This window comes from Perognathus longimembris, chromosome 19, assembly GCF_023159225.1.
Source record: "Perognathus longimembris pacificus isolate PPM17 chromosome 19, ASM2315922v1, whole genome shotgun sequence".
In the NCBI taxonomy this organism is placed as follows: Eukaryota; Metazoa; Chordata; class Mammalia; order Rodentia; family Heteromyidae; genus Perognathus; species Perognathus longimembris.
In genome coordinates, this window is record NC_063179.1 from 24,312,847 (window position 1) to 24,327,910 (window position 15,064).

The 15,064-nt window shown below is 38.0% G+C and overlaps 1 pseudogene; it reads right to left on the reverse strand.

The window, feature by feature from the left end:
- Positions 1-4,294: 4,294 nt before the first annotated feature.
- LOC125367443 lies at positions 4,295-5,431 on the reverse strand (annotated as a pseudogene).
- Positions 5,432-15,064: the final 9,633 nt, after the last annotated feature.

A 15,064-nucleotide genomic window follows, 5' to 3' on the forward strand; every position in this document is an offset into this window, starting at 1 on the left:
TGATAAGAAATGTACTCACTGCCTTATGTATGAAACTGTAACCCTTCTGTATATCACTTTGACAACAAATAAATAAATAAGCAATAGGTTTGTTTGGTCTCATGGTTCTAGAGCTGCTCTTTGCTGGCAGTTGCATGATGTTGAGTCTTTGACAAGGCAAGTATATTATGGCAAGAGTATGTGGTAGAACAAAATACACCATAGACCAGGAAGCAGAAAGAGAAAATGCCAGATAGAGCAGGCCATATAATCCCTGTGACCTACGGACCTCTCTAAAGTTCTCATTTCTCCATGGTCCACAGCACCTTTAATGCTACCACCCTGTAGACAGGGCCTTCTCACATTGGCTCTTAGATATTATTATGTTGTAGGAGCATAGACTAATCTATGAAGAGCTTTTAATCAAACTAATATATTCTAAACACATTTAATTATTAATCATAATTGTAAGTTGTGAAAAATCTTCTATAGTTACATTTCTCTTGTGGTTATTGTTTCATTTATACTTTATGGTATGATGACTTTTTAACCTGTGCGCGTGTGTGTGTGTGTGTGTGTGTGTGTGTATGTGTATGAGAGAGAGAGAAAGAGAGAGAAATAGTGTTTATGTTGGCCTTTATATTTCCTTTATATTTTCGCTTATGTATTAAGTACTAGGCAAATTTGCATAACATAATGAAGCCTGACCCTTGCTGAATTGTTAACAAGTTAAATTCCATATATGTTAAGATTCGTACTGCAGTATCTACTTATCCTTTCTTTTTTCTTTTTTGCCAGTCCTGGGGCTTGAACTCAGGGCCTGAACACTGTCCCTGCTTCTTTTTGCTCAAGGCTAGCACTCTACCACTTGAGTCACAGCACCCACTTCCAGCTTTTTCTGTATATGTGGTACTGAGGAATCGAACCCAGGGCTTCATGCATGGTAGGCAAGCACTCTACCACTAGGCCACATTCCCAGCCTCATCTACTTATCCTTTCTACATGTCTCATAAGTAGCTTAGTCATTAAATGTATGGACCCTCAATAAGATCATTGTGGATTACAATCTTACCTTTATCATCATTTGATTTGGGGCATTTTTTTTCTTCTTTATGCTTAGTTTGTTTAATTTTAAAATGAAAATAATTATAATACCTAACTCATTGCGTTGTTAAGAACTTAAATATCTTAAAGTATTTAGGATAATGACTACTTTTAAAAATGTATCAAAATGTTGGTCTTATTTTTAAAATCTTATAAGAAGACATTATTTATAAGGCTTATTTACTTTAAACAGCAGCTGCAAACCTATCAGATAGGTTTGATAAATTTATTCAGGATGTCTATCAGAGTTGTTTTCCTAACTGAAATATATTAAATTTTAATAGCCACAAAAGATCTTGGATTATTTGTCAAATGATACCGTAGTTAACAGAAAACTACAGTAATCTTAAATTTTGAAAGCTAGGACAGTACTTTCCCTACATTTACAGAAGGTGGCAGTATTGCTACACACAGAAAGATAGACTGTGCAGAAAAATACTTATTTCAAATAAAGGAGGGAGTATGGGGAAATTGATTAAGGACTGAAATTTGAGACTATAGAGACAAACAGAAAAAGTAAAAATTTTCTTACCAACTCTATGGAAGCTATTGGCAAAAGAAGGCCCCAATGAAGTTAAATGATGAATCTTTGTATGCTTTCCCATTATCACTCCTATATAATTATGTATATGCATATGTATATACATGCAGATATGTTAAAAACAAATATATGACTTATTAACAGATATGGAGAAATAAAAAATTATGTGTAACACATGTGTATACCGATACACATTAAAACATATATATATATATATATATACACACACACACACACACACACACATCTATTTATCTACCCCATATATATACATACATAGAACTAAGGAACTTAGGGCCTCATGTTTGCTAGAGAAGTACTCTACCATGAACCTTTCTTAGACATTTTTTGCTTTGGCTATTTTTCAGATATTACTTTTGCCTGGGGCTAGCCTTAAATTGCAGTACTCTTACCCATACCTCTTATGTTGCTTGAACTTCAAATGTGTATCACCACATCTGATTTCTTTGTCCAGGCTTATCTTGTATCATGATCTTCCCAATCTCCATCTTGATCTCAGAATTTTATTGAGGAGCAAAGAGACAAACCTGAAACTTTGAGTACAGATGTAATGTAAATTTAACCTAGAGAATAAACTAGTTTAAAAATCCATTGATGTACTACCAGTTTGTGGGCATACAAATTTTCAATAATGAAAAGTCACTTCTGCTTTCTTTCTTTTTTTTTTTGGCCAGTCCTGAGGCTTGGACTCAGGGTCTGAGCACTGTCCCTGGCTTCTTTTTGCTCAAGGCTAGCACTCTGCCACTTGAGCCACAGCGCCACTTCTGGCCATTTTCTGTATATGTGGTGCTGGGGAATCGAACCCAGGGCCTCATGTATGTGAGGTAGGCACTCTTGCCACTAGGCCATATCCCCAGCCCATTTCTGCTTTCTTTATACACTGGAGTGCTAGAAAACCCTTTTCGTGTGTGTGAAATTTTCTAGTTTATTATTTCTAATAGTCCTTAAATAATTACTGTGCACAAAATGTGAGACTCATTAAGATTGCGCAACTTGTTCACAAGCATCCAGATAGTCATGTTGTTTTTTAAAATCATTTTTTCTTTTTTGCCAATCCTGGGGCTTGAACTCAGGGCCTAGGCACTGTCCCTGGCTTCTTTTTGCTCAAGGGTAGCACTCTACCATTTGAGCCACAGCGTCACTTCTGGCTTTTTCTATATATGTGGTGCTGGGGAATTGAACCCAGGGCTTCATGTATGTTAGGTGAGCACCTTATTATCACTAGGCCATATTCCTAGCCAAGTCATGATTTTTTTGACAATAATTTTTAGCTTAGTCTTTTAATTAAAACCACTATATATCCATAATAATACAAAGAATAGAAATAATTTCTGTTGCATCCACATAATAGTACTTTGGTAAGCATAAACAGAAAATATTAGTTAGGACCCTTAATTTTACTTTACTAGTAAATGTACTTATTTTTAGCACAAGTATTGCTTTGGTATATATACGTGTGTGTGTGTGTGTGTGTGTGTGTGTGTGTGTGTGTGTGTACAGGAAAGACTGTAATGAAGTTGAGCTATACCCACTTTCTTCTTATTTATAATAGACTCATATACATTTTTTAAAAAGATGAGTTTTAATGGAGAGAATTAGTTTTGTCAGAACTATACCTCAGCATAGCTAGGTTACACCAAGAAAGTAATTTTCCCTTTTTAGGCCTATGATTCTTCATCCAAAAATTTAGGAAACTAGAGGTGTTGAGAGTGGCATTCGGACAGGAAAAAAAAAAAGTTTACAAGACTGAATGGGAGGGAGGCATGTACATAGAGTTGCAAGCAGACATAGTCAATGGCTATTAATGCTCAGAGGTTATGCAGCAAAGCCACAGGGATCAACTGGTATACCCTGTAACAAAATACATCCTATGGGATGGGAGTGGGGTGGACAGGGAGACTCTTTGAGATGATCTCTATCAATGTATACATTGTGATGTAGGCTATGCACTCTGGTCTATTAATATTAGGCTTGACCATGGTACTTGCTAACAGCAAAACTGACAAATGTATCTGAGATATTTGCCATCTACTTTTCCCACTGACATAAAAACTGCAAAGTCACAGAAAGGGGGTTGTTTCTTCTACATGAAGATGACAATAGAAAGTGCCAGGGCCAAGCGAAGCTCACATCCACCAACAGGGAAACACACCATAGTTTTAAAGCAGAATCTAACAAAGCTAAGTGACTATAAGAATTTGCTAATAATTGGGTGTCCATATACAGTTAAACTTTAAGACACAAAAAACTGATACTGTAATCTTAGATGTAAGGAAGGTAACTTAAAAAGCAACTTTAGAAAGTAAAAATGAGGCAGCTACTGCTGGCTCACACCAAGAATCCTCTCTACTCAGAAAATTGAGATCTGAAAATCATGATTTGAGGCCAGCAGAGGCAAACAAATCTGAGAGACTATTATCTCTAACCAGCAAAAAGCCAGAAGTATATGATTCCAGTGGTAGTGCAAGCTTTGAGTGAAAAAGCCAAGCAAGATAGCAAGACCCTGAGTTCAAGCACCCATATCAATATACAAAAAGAGTAAAAACAAAAGCAGAACAACAACAAAAAAACCCCGCTGGTAAAAGTAACTGACTTAAACATGTACATAGAAGTGTGTGTGTGTGTGTGTGTGTGTGTGTGTGTGTGTGTGTGTGTGATTTCTGGCTTGAATCCTTCAAAGATTACTCCAAGCAAGATTCAATATTTTTTAAAATCTGTTCTTCATCATCAATGTATTCCAAAATAATGTTTCCACCATTATATAAAGGATAGTCCTCTTTAGTAATCCACATTTCCAAATGCCATCCAGGGGTAAAACTTCTCCCAAAGTACTGTGACATAATCTTAATTTCTTTAGCTACTAACTTGTTTTTGTCATTTTTAAGACTGGCTAAGGAAGCTGCAAAGTCTAGAGCCTTCCCAACGCTCCACCGGTGGCAAAGAATATGGGTTTGCTCTTCTCTTTCCTCCCCTTTGGTAGGAAAACTTAAGAGTAAACTCTTTCTTTCTGTGGCAATGACTTATCTCCATCGGCATGCATCTTTAATTTCATCAATGCAACCTTTGCAGCCGTCTCACTATTTTTGGCACCTTTCTGTCGTTTACTTGCTCTCTCTCCTGTCTTAGAATCAATAATGTCTTTAACAAGTTTTTGAGTGGCAGCCATGTGAGGCTTTGGGATTTCCAGTTTTTCACACTCATGGTCTGACTGATGACGATGTCTTAGGCTTAAAAATTCTTCTCACAGAATGGACATGTAACTGCCACAAGTGGGCTGGGAATATGGCCTAGTGGTAAAGTACTCATTTTATATACATGAAGCCCTGGGTTCGATTCCTCAGCACCACATATATAGAAAAAACCGGAAGAGACGCTGTGGCTCAAGTGACAGAGTGCTAGCCTTGAGCAAAAAGAAGCCAGGGACAGTGCTCAGGCCCTGAGTTCAAGCCCCAGGACTGGCAAAGAAGAAGCAAAACCAAACAAACTGCCACAAGTTCCTTCTCAGCACAGTCCTTGTAGGAACATGGGTAGGATTATGTTTATCAGTCTGAACTCTCTTTTTGATTACAGTCACCTCAGGACAACTATGAGAGTCCTTGCTTCTATGTTCAATGCAAAATATTCCTGAATAGCCATCACAAATGAATGGAAGAAAATTTGTACTCTAATGCTTCAAGAACTCCTGGTTCCAGGCATGTGAGTGGCATCCCAGAGCCCCTGACACACTGCCCATGGGTTATTCGTATTCCCAGGCTGGCAGTGCTGCCCAATGTCCAACTCCGCCATCTTTCTTGACAATAATTTTTTATTGGGCCTATTTTACTACCTCAATGTCATAGCCTATGTTCTAGAAGTATTAATGAATGTTGAAACTAAGAATAAGTTAAATTGCATAGCTAATATTCTGTGTTCCAGTGACAATAGAATATTAGAACATTCAAATAAAATAGTACAAAACAGGCACTTGTTTACTTCCAAAAGACCAAATATGCAAATGATGGGTATAGAAGAATGGGAAGAGGTACTAGATAAATGCATTGAAAACATTCAAAGAGTAATAGCAGAAAACTTCTCATATCTCCAGAAAGAGATGACCATTCAGGTCCAAACAGTCAAGATAAAACAACTGTCCCTGCTGGGTATGGAGAGGCCAGGCCTATAATCCTAGATACTCAGGAAACTGAGGTCTGAGAATTATGGTTGGAAGCCAGTTCAGGCAGACAAACTTATGAGATGTTTTTCTCCAACCCACAAAAAATAAGAAGTAGAAGTATGGTTGAAGTGCTTGAGCACTAGCTATAAGCAAAAAAGCTGAGTCAGAGCCTTAGACCCAAAGTCCAGGACCAGGACTGGCATAATCAATGAAAAGAATCTCCTCAAAGCATAACATATTACAGTATTAAACCTAGACAACAACAAAGGAAAAATATTGAAGGCAAGACAGAAGTACCAAGTCACCTGCACAGACAATCCACTCAGAATAGCTACAGATTTCCCAATAGAAACTCTAAAGGCAAGGAGGAAATTTAATGATATATTTTAAGCTCTGAAATAAACAACAGAAACAACAAAAATAGCAGGAATTACTACACACATGTTAATAATAACTAAATGTTAATTGTCCCAATTCTCCAATTGAACAGCAAACTGATGGTCTAGATTTTAAAATAAAATTAAAATCAAACTGTGTTGGCTTTTTGTCTTTTTTTGTTTTGTTTTGTTTTGTTGATCATGGGGCTTTAACTCAGGGCCTGGGTACTGTCTCTGAGTTTTTGTATTCAAAGATAGTATTCTACCACTTTGACCCACAGCTCCACTTCTGGTTTTCTAGTGGTTAATTGGATGTAAGAGTCTCACAGACTTCAGTGCTAGGTTGACTTTGAATTGCTATCCTCAGATCTCAGCCTCCTAAGTAGCTAGGATTATAGGCACGAGCCACCAGTATCCAGAAAAAACTGTGTTTTATTTGTATGAAATGCATAATGCGGCTTAGCATGCACGAAGCCCTGGGTTCAATTCCTCAGTGCCATATAAACAGTAAAAGCTGAAAGTGGAGCTGTGGCTCTAGTGGTAGAGATCTAGCCTTGAGCAAAAGAAGCTCAAGGCCAATGCCCAGGCATTGAATTCAAGCTTCTTACATAAAAAGGGCAGTATATATTGGTCAAAAATTACTTTCATGGCTAATAAGGTGATTACTATCAGTAACTGTTTACTAAGGAAGGTTTGGAAATCAGTATCCCTAAAAAAATTTTGTTTTTTTTTGTTTTTTGTTTTTTTTTCCTTTTGTTGTGATTCTTTTTTCCTTTTTTCAAATTTTTATTATCAAACTGATGTACAGAGAGGTTACAGTTTCATACGTTAGGCATTGGATACATTACTTGCACTGTTTGTTACCTCCTCCCTCGTACCCCCCCTCCCTCCTCCCCCTTTCCCTTTCCCCCCATGAGGTGTTCAGTTCACTTACACCAAACAGTTTTGCAAGTATTGATTTTGTAGTTGTTTGTCTTTTTTTACTCTGTGTCTCTCAATTTTGGTATTCCCTTTCAATTTCCTAGTTCTAATACCAGTATACATGGTTTCCAATATACTCAGATAAGATTACAGAGATAGTGTAGGTACGACCACAGGAAGGTGATACAAGAATATCGTCAATAATAGTAGCTACAGATACAGATGGGATGTTGAAAGTAGTTACAACTGTGATATAACAATCGTTTCCATAACATGGAGTTCATTTCACTTAGCATCATCTTATGTGATCATAAGGGTATAGCTATTGGGCTCTTGTGATCCTCTGCTGTGACTTGCCTATACCTGTACTAATTATACCCAATAAGGGAGACCATAGAGTCCATGTTTCTTTGGGTCTGGCTCACTTCACTTAGTATAATTTTTTTCCCCAAGTCCTTCCATTTCCTTACAAATGGGGCAATGTCATTCTTTCTGATAGAGGCATAAAATTGCATTGTGTATATGTACCACATTTTCCTGATCCATTCGTCTACTGAGGGGCATCTGGCTTGGTTCCAGATTCTCGCTATGACAAACTGCGCTGCGATGAACATAGTTGTGCTAGTAGCTTTACTGTGATTTTGTTTGTGGTCTTTTGGATAGATACCCAAAAGTGGGGCTGCTGGGTCATAGGGGAGTTCTATATTTAGCCTTCTGAGGAATCTCCATACTGCTTGCCAGGGTGGTTGAACCAGTTTACATTCCCACCAACAGTGAAGAAGGGTTCCCTTTTGGCCACATCCCCTCCAACAGTTGTTATTGTTAGTTTTCTTGATATATGACATTCTTACTGGGGTGAGATGGAAACTCAATGTTGTTTTGATTTGCATTTCTTTTATGGCCAGTGATGTAGAGCACTTTTTCATATGTCTCTTGGCCATTCTCATTTCCTCATCAGAGTAGTCTCTTTGTAAGTCTTTAGCCCACTTGATAAGGGGGCTATTGGTTCTTTGCGGTTTTGTTTTGGAGGAACGTAATTTTTTTAGTTCTGCATATATTTTAGATATGAGGCCTTTGTCCGTTGAATGGCCAGTAAAGATCTTCTCCCAGTTTGTGGGCTTTCTGTTTATCTTGCGAGCTATGTCCTTTGCCGTGCAGAAGCTCTGCAGTTTGATGCAGTCCCATTTGTCCAACCTTTCTTTGATTTGTAGCCTTTCTGGGTCTTTGTTAAGGAAGTGCCGTCCTGCGCCAAGGAGCCCAAGTGTTTCTCCTACTTCTTCCTTTAGTGTTTTCAGGGTGTTTGTTTTGATTTCGAGGTCTTTAATCCATTTGGAATTGATTTCGGTGCAGGGTGATATATAAGGATCTAGTTTTAGTTTGTTGCATGTCTTGAACCAGCTTTGCCAGCACCATTGATTGATTGATTTATTTTTTATTTATGGCCAGTCCTGGGGCTTGGACTCTGGGCCTGAGCACTGTCCCTGGCTTCTTTTTGCTCAAGGCCAGCACTCTGCCACTTGAGCCACAGCGCCACTTCTGGCCATTTTCTGTATATGTGGTTCTGGGGAATCGAACCCAGGGCCTCATGTATATGAGGCAGGCACTCTTGCCACTAGGCCATATCCCCAGCCCGCCAGCACCATTTATTAAAGAGGCTTTCTTCCAAACTATTGTTTTAGCTCCTTTATCAAAGATTAAGTAGGCGTAGTTCTGTGGGTTCATTTCTGGGTCTTCAATTCTGTTCCATTGGTCTTCAGGTCTGTTCCGGTGTCAATACCAAGCTGTTTTTATTACTATAGCTTTATAATACAGCTTGAAGTTGGGTATTGTGATTCCTCCAGCACTGTTCTTTCTGCTTCGGATTGCTTTTGCTATTCTAGGTCTTTTATTGTTCCATATGAATTTCTGGATTGCTTCCTCTATTTCCTTAAAAAATGGTGTTGGGATATTAGTGGGTATTGCATTGAATTTGTAGATAGCCTTATATTATTATTATTTTTTTGCTAGTCCTGGAGCTTGAACTCAGGGCCTGAGCATTGTCCCAGATCTTTTGCTCAAGGCTAACACTCTTGAGCCACAGTGCCACTTCTGGCCTTCTCTGTATATGTGGTGCTGAGGAATCGAATCCAGGGCTTCATGTATGCTAGGCAAGAACTCTACCACTAGGCTACATTTCCAGCCCAGCCTGCAAAATTTTAAGATTTATTACTCCTGTTTGTATGCTTTTAAGTACCACTATGTTCCAATTTCCTCCCAAGAATGTTTATAAAGTAATGATAATGGAGATATGGAGACTATATGGAGATTAAAGAAAAGGGAGTGAGGAATGAAAAGTTAGCTGAAACAGTCTTTTGTTCATTTTTACTGTTCTCATCTGGAAACATGCAGAAATAATTAACAAAAGAATGCCCTAATCTATGTATTAACTCAGTAATTCATAAGTCTTGCAAATATACATCATGAATATATACTAACGTCTCTTTCTTAACCTTCCTAGTTTTCTTTTTCCTTTTCCCTCTGCATTTCGTCTCTGTCAAAAATCTTGATGAATGGCTTTTAACTCATACCCCCACCAAAAGCTATTTTGATATCACCAGTCACTCAGTCTCTTTGCTATCTAAAGAGACATGGAATTAAATGTTTTAAATCAGTCTCTCAACAGTCTCAGAACTTTACAAAATTTAGTGTTTTCCAATCCAAAGTCTCTTAATTAACACCTTATGATCTTAAAGTACTTGACCATAGACACCTCTTGACCACCTCCACAGACAGAGTGGATGAGTACCAAGGCAGCTACTTTTAGACCCACACAACACATATGTCTGGATTACTGATATCAAATCAGTACATCTCAATGACTTCTTCTTAGTAAGGAGGCTCATGCTGCTCCTCTAAACTTCCCACAGGCTTTCTCCCTGGTGAGTATGCACTAAGCTTTCTGATTGGGATAGCCTGGATATCTGGATAATGGTCACAAACAACTTTTCTAATTTCAAAATGGATTGATGCATTAATTTCTTTCTTTCTTTTTTGATTCATGTAGCTTTAATACAATTTGGCATATGGAAACCCCTAATGATGTTTCTGAAACTAGGAAGAAAGCCGATGAATAGATTATGGTCACTTCTAATAAACCTAAACTCCTTAGCAAGAAGTAAAGGTACTATAGTATATGATTTTGGTACACTGGCTATTGTATATATGCTTACCTGATCTAGGGAAGGGAAAGAAAAATGATGGTGTAAGATATCACAAGAAATGTATCCACTGTCTTATTATGTAACTGTACCCCCTTTGCACAACACCTTGTCAATAAAATTTAATTTAAAAAAAGAAGTAAAGGTACTACAGAAGAATACAGTCTAGCAATTTAAAGTTCGGGAGTAGGCTCTTGCCAGCTATGGTGGCACATCCCAATATTCCCAGCATTGTGGAGTAGAAAGCAGGAAGATCATGAGTTCCAGAACAGCCTGGGCCATGAGACTCTGCTTAAAAAAATAAAATGAATTCTTCTGTTCTAGGAATAAAATAGACATTGAGATCTAAGGCCACCCAGGGAGAGCTGAGCTAAATGATGGTATCCTGGAGCTAGCCTGCACTGGCAGGGGAAGCCACTGTGTTTTCCTCTTCCATATTCTGGATTCAGGGATGATTTGGTGCTAGTTTCAACTTGGCCATGGTTGCCACACATATTGTGAAATACTCCCATTTTTCCTGAAACAAGATTGTTAAACATTATTGCCACATAGTTAACAACAATATGTAGTTTTCAGAATATTTAATATTAAAATTAGTAGTAGGTATGATTGTGCAAGCCTTTAAAGTCAGTGCTGACTAGTGGAAAAAATAAACTGAGGTTTGGGATCCTGAATTATAATATTTCATACCTGTGCTATCTCAAGCAGTATAATTAGGTAGCATTAGTTGTTAAAAGACAGAAAAATAAAAAAAAATAAGATATAATTCAAGGTTGTCTATTGAAAATACAATTATGTAAAATTGCACCAGTTTTATTTTCACGTGTGTATGTGCCAGTCCTGGGGTTTGAACTTAGGGCCTGGGTGTTGACCCTAAGGTTTTGTTATTGTTGTTGTCCTTGGTTGTGGGGCTTGCTCTCGGAGCCTGGTTGGTGTTTCTTGAACTCTTTTGCTCAAGGCTAAATCTCAGCCTCCTAAATAGCTAGGATTTCAGGTGTGACCCATTGTTGCCTAGCTCTTTTCCTGAGCCCTTTTGTTCAAGGCTAGCACTGTACCACTGGAGCCACAGCTCCACTTTTGGCTCTTTAGGTGCTTAATTGGAGATAAGAAACTCATGGACTTTCTTGCCCAGGCTGGCTTTGATACATTATCCTCAGATTTCAGCCTCCTGAATTGGTAGGATTAAGGGCATGAAGCACCAGGGCCTGGCTTATATAATTCATGTTAAGTAGCATTAGGTGCTAAAGAGAGAAAGAAAACAATATAACCCAAGGTTGTTGAATAGAAATACAATTATGTAGACTCACACCAGTTAATCAATGTATCATAACAGTAGTTGGTAAACTAAGTACTTCTTGGATTTCTCTAATAAAGTTTCATGGCAATACATTCCCTTCCATCCATTAGCTATGGCATTTTTCACACAACAATGGCATAATTAAGGAGTGGAGAAAATGTATGTCTTAACTGCAAGGCCAAAAATATTTACTGTCTGGCCTATTAAAAGTATTGCCAGCACCTGTCTAAGAGGATTGACTATATTTATCCTGACAGGATGAAGGCTTTCATGGAAGGTGTCAAGAGGACCTTGTCCTTGACACCACCTTCCAAGAATAGAAGCACCATGGATGGCAGAAGGAAGATTAAAGGAAAACTCAAGAGGGTAGAAGTATGGTCAAAGCCAACACATTCAAGTTCAATGAGATAAATGTAAACATTTGAAGTTAGCATTTTAGGAATGAATATATGCATAACTTTGCTCTATAAGCCCTCTGAAAAAAGACTTGGGAAAATGAAGCAAATATGGCTTTTAAATGAAGCAACTTGACCACTAAGTAAAACCATTACAACTTTATAGAATGTGAATTGAAGTTTAGTAGGCTAAAAAAAGTTTCTGAATGATTCCACTTAAGAAATGCGTGCTAGGCACCTGTGGCTCTCACTTGTAATCCTAGCTACTCAGGAGGCTGAGAACCGAGGATTGTGGTTTGAAGCTAGCCTGGGCAGGAAAGTCTGTGAGACTCATGTCTAATTATATCATAGAAAAAGCTGGAAGTGACACTATGGTTTAAGTGGTAGAGGGCTCGACTTGAGCAAGAGGTGCTCAGGGACAGTGCCCAGGCCTAGCTTTCAAGCCTCAGGAGCGGCACAAAAGAGACTACCAGGCCAGCTTGGGCTACAGAGTGAGGTAGTCTTCAGTTTATTAGAAAAGCCCAAGTGTTAAAACAACAACAAAAATCTTGTGGGCACTTGATTTTTAGATAAAATGTAGGTCTCTTTTTATTCCCATTATTGTATATTTAGTTACTTCAAACATTCTATTGAAGATTCTTGACTCTTGTCTATTTTTCCCTAAGAATAAAAGACTAGATATTTGGCTCATAAAATAACACTGAACACTAACATTCCATTATCTTCATGATAATTTTTTTTTGGCCAGTCCTGGGCCTTGGATTCAGGGCCTGAGCACTGTCCCTGGCTTCTTCCCGCTCAAGGCTAGCACTCTGCCATCTGAGCCACAGCACCCCTTCTGGCCGTTTTCCATATATGTGGTGCTGGGGAATCAAACCGAGAGCTTCATGTGTAGGAGGCAAGCACTCTTGCCACTAGGCCATATTCGCAGCCCCTCTTCATCATAATTTTTGAAACTGAAAAATGTGTGTGTAAATTTAGAAGGCACTATGTAAGTTTTTTTTTTTTTTTTTTTTTGGCCAGTCCTGGGCCTTGGACTCAGGGCCTGAGCACTGTCCCTGGCTTCTTCCCGCTCAAGGCTAGCACTCTGCCACTTGAGCCACAGCGCCGCTTCTGGCCGTTTTCTGTATATGTGGTGCTGGGGAATCGAACCTAGGGCCTCGTGTATCCGAGGCAGGCACTCTTGCCACTAGGCTATATCCCCAGCCCACTATGTAAGTTTTAATGAGAGTAAAATCAGCACTTGAAAACAGAGTTTTGGAGCATATTTAGCCTTGGCTGTACTATGTAAGCCCTCACTAAACCTGAAATTGTTTTAGTTTCTATTTCCTAATTTGTATTTCCTTGCCCCGGGCCTCCTTATTTGCAAAACCACTGAAATCAAGACATACTAACTTTTTGATGAACAGCACAAAAGGCCATTGTACATACAAGGCTGCTCTCATTTGGGATACAGTTGAGCAGAACACAGATAAGGCACAGAAACAAAGATAGACTGAATTATAGTTTTGTAATTTACTTGAGCTCTTTGGGACAAGCCTCGCCTATTATATGCTTTCATTCTGAAACAAAATCTAATCAATGAGCTTTCAGAGAGGGGAAAATGTGATGATATTGTTGTTAGTTATGTGGTAAGAAAGTGCTAGAAAAGAATGATTCTCTTTTCAGAATGGTAAAATGCAGACAAGAAATCAATGTACATTCCATGTAATTATTAAAGTGAGGGAAGGGGTGAATAGAGGAGGGATGGGTGAGAATGTCAAAGGGGGTGACATTGATCAAGATATATTCATAAACGAAACTATTGTTAAATAGCACTCCTTGTACAACTACTTGAAGATAGTAATGAAAATTTTAAAAAGAAATTTGCTCTTTTATTCAAGGATTAGCTAGAGATGAGCTAGCCCATAGACCCCATATCATGATGTTATTGTATCTGATAAGGCATTGAAACATACAAAAGACAAACATGTTCTAAGTACAAGACAAAATAATCTGAATCCATAAATTCTCCTGTTGTTTGCTTTTTCCATGACAAGGAAATAAGATAGTTTTAGGATGGACAAATTAATAAAATTCTAGTATTTATGTTGCAATTTATTTTTCTTTCCATTGGTCTTGTTCTTGTATGTGTCTATTGCAGTCTTCCTGTTGTTTATAGAGAACAAAAGGCTCTGCTGTTTAAATCCATTTAGTCTGAATGCTTAGCTCAGTTTCATGAAAGTAAATGCTCCATTTTTTCCAACTAGAGGAAAAACAAAACAAATAACCCACAGGTGTTTGTTTATGAGTCTACTGTACTCTAAGGATTAACAGTATTTTTATAGAGGAAACAGTTTATGATTGCAATCAATCTGTATACAAGTAGGCTTATTTAACTTAGGTATTAGCACCACATGTTAGTTTAGAAATCTTTTTAAGGAAATAAACTGGAAGTCATAAATACCAATTCCATCTTAAGGTGAAGCAACCCTTATTGCTCTCAATGTGCCTTCAACATTGTGCAACAGAAAGTCCTTGAACTAATGTACTGACTGTAATAAGTGAGTTGAAAATGAGTTGAATAATTTTCTCAGAATATTTTAACAAATCTATGTTCATGCACAACAGCAATTATTCATTTTCAGAAGGAAGGTTCTCAAATTTCTGTGTTCATCTTAGGCACTGAAATCCTGTAGAAATGAAAAGCTATATATCAATAGAATAAACTGCTTGTCATGCTTGTTCTCGTAGAGAAATGGTCCCAAAAATGTATGACGTTTATACAAGATGGAGTGACATTTCATCACAATATTGTTAGCAGTATCAGTTTATTAAGAGATAAGGTATAAGCTAAGAATGTGCAATGAGCTAATTACATAATTTGCACATGAGTATCTCCCTGCATAAAAATCAGTCATGCCATGGATGCTGGTGGCTTGTAATCCTAGCTGCTCAGGAAGCTGACATTTGAGGATCACAGTTTGAAGCCAGCAAGACCAGAAAAGTCCATGGAACTTTTATCCCCAATTAATTAGTAAAAGAGAGCCAGAAGTAGAGGTGTGACTTAAGTGGTAGAGTGCTAGCCTTGAGCAGAAAA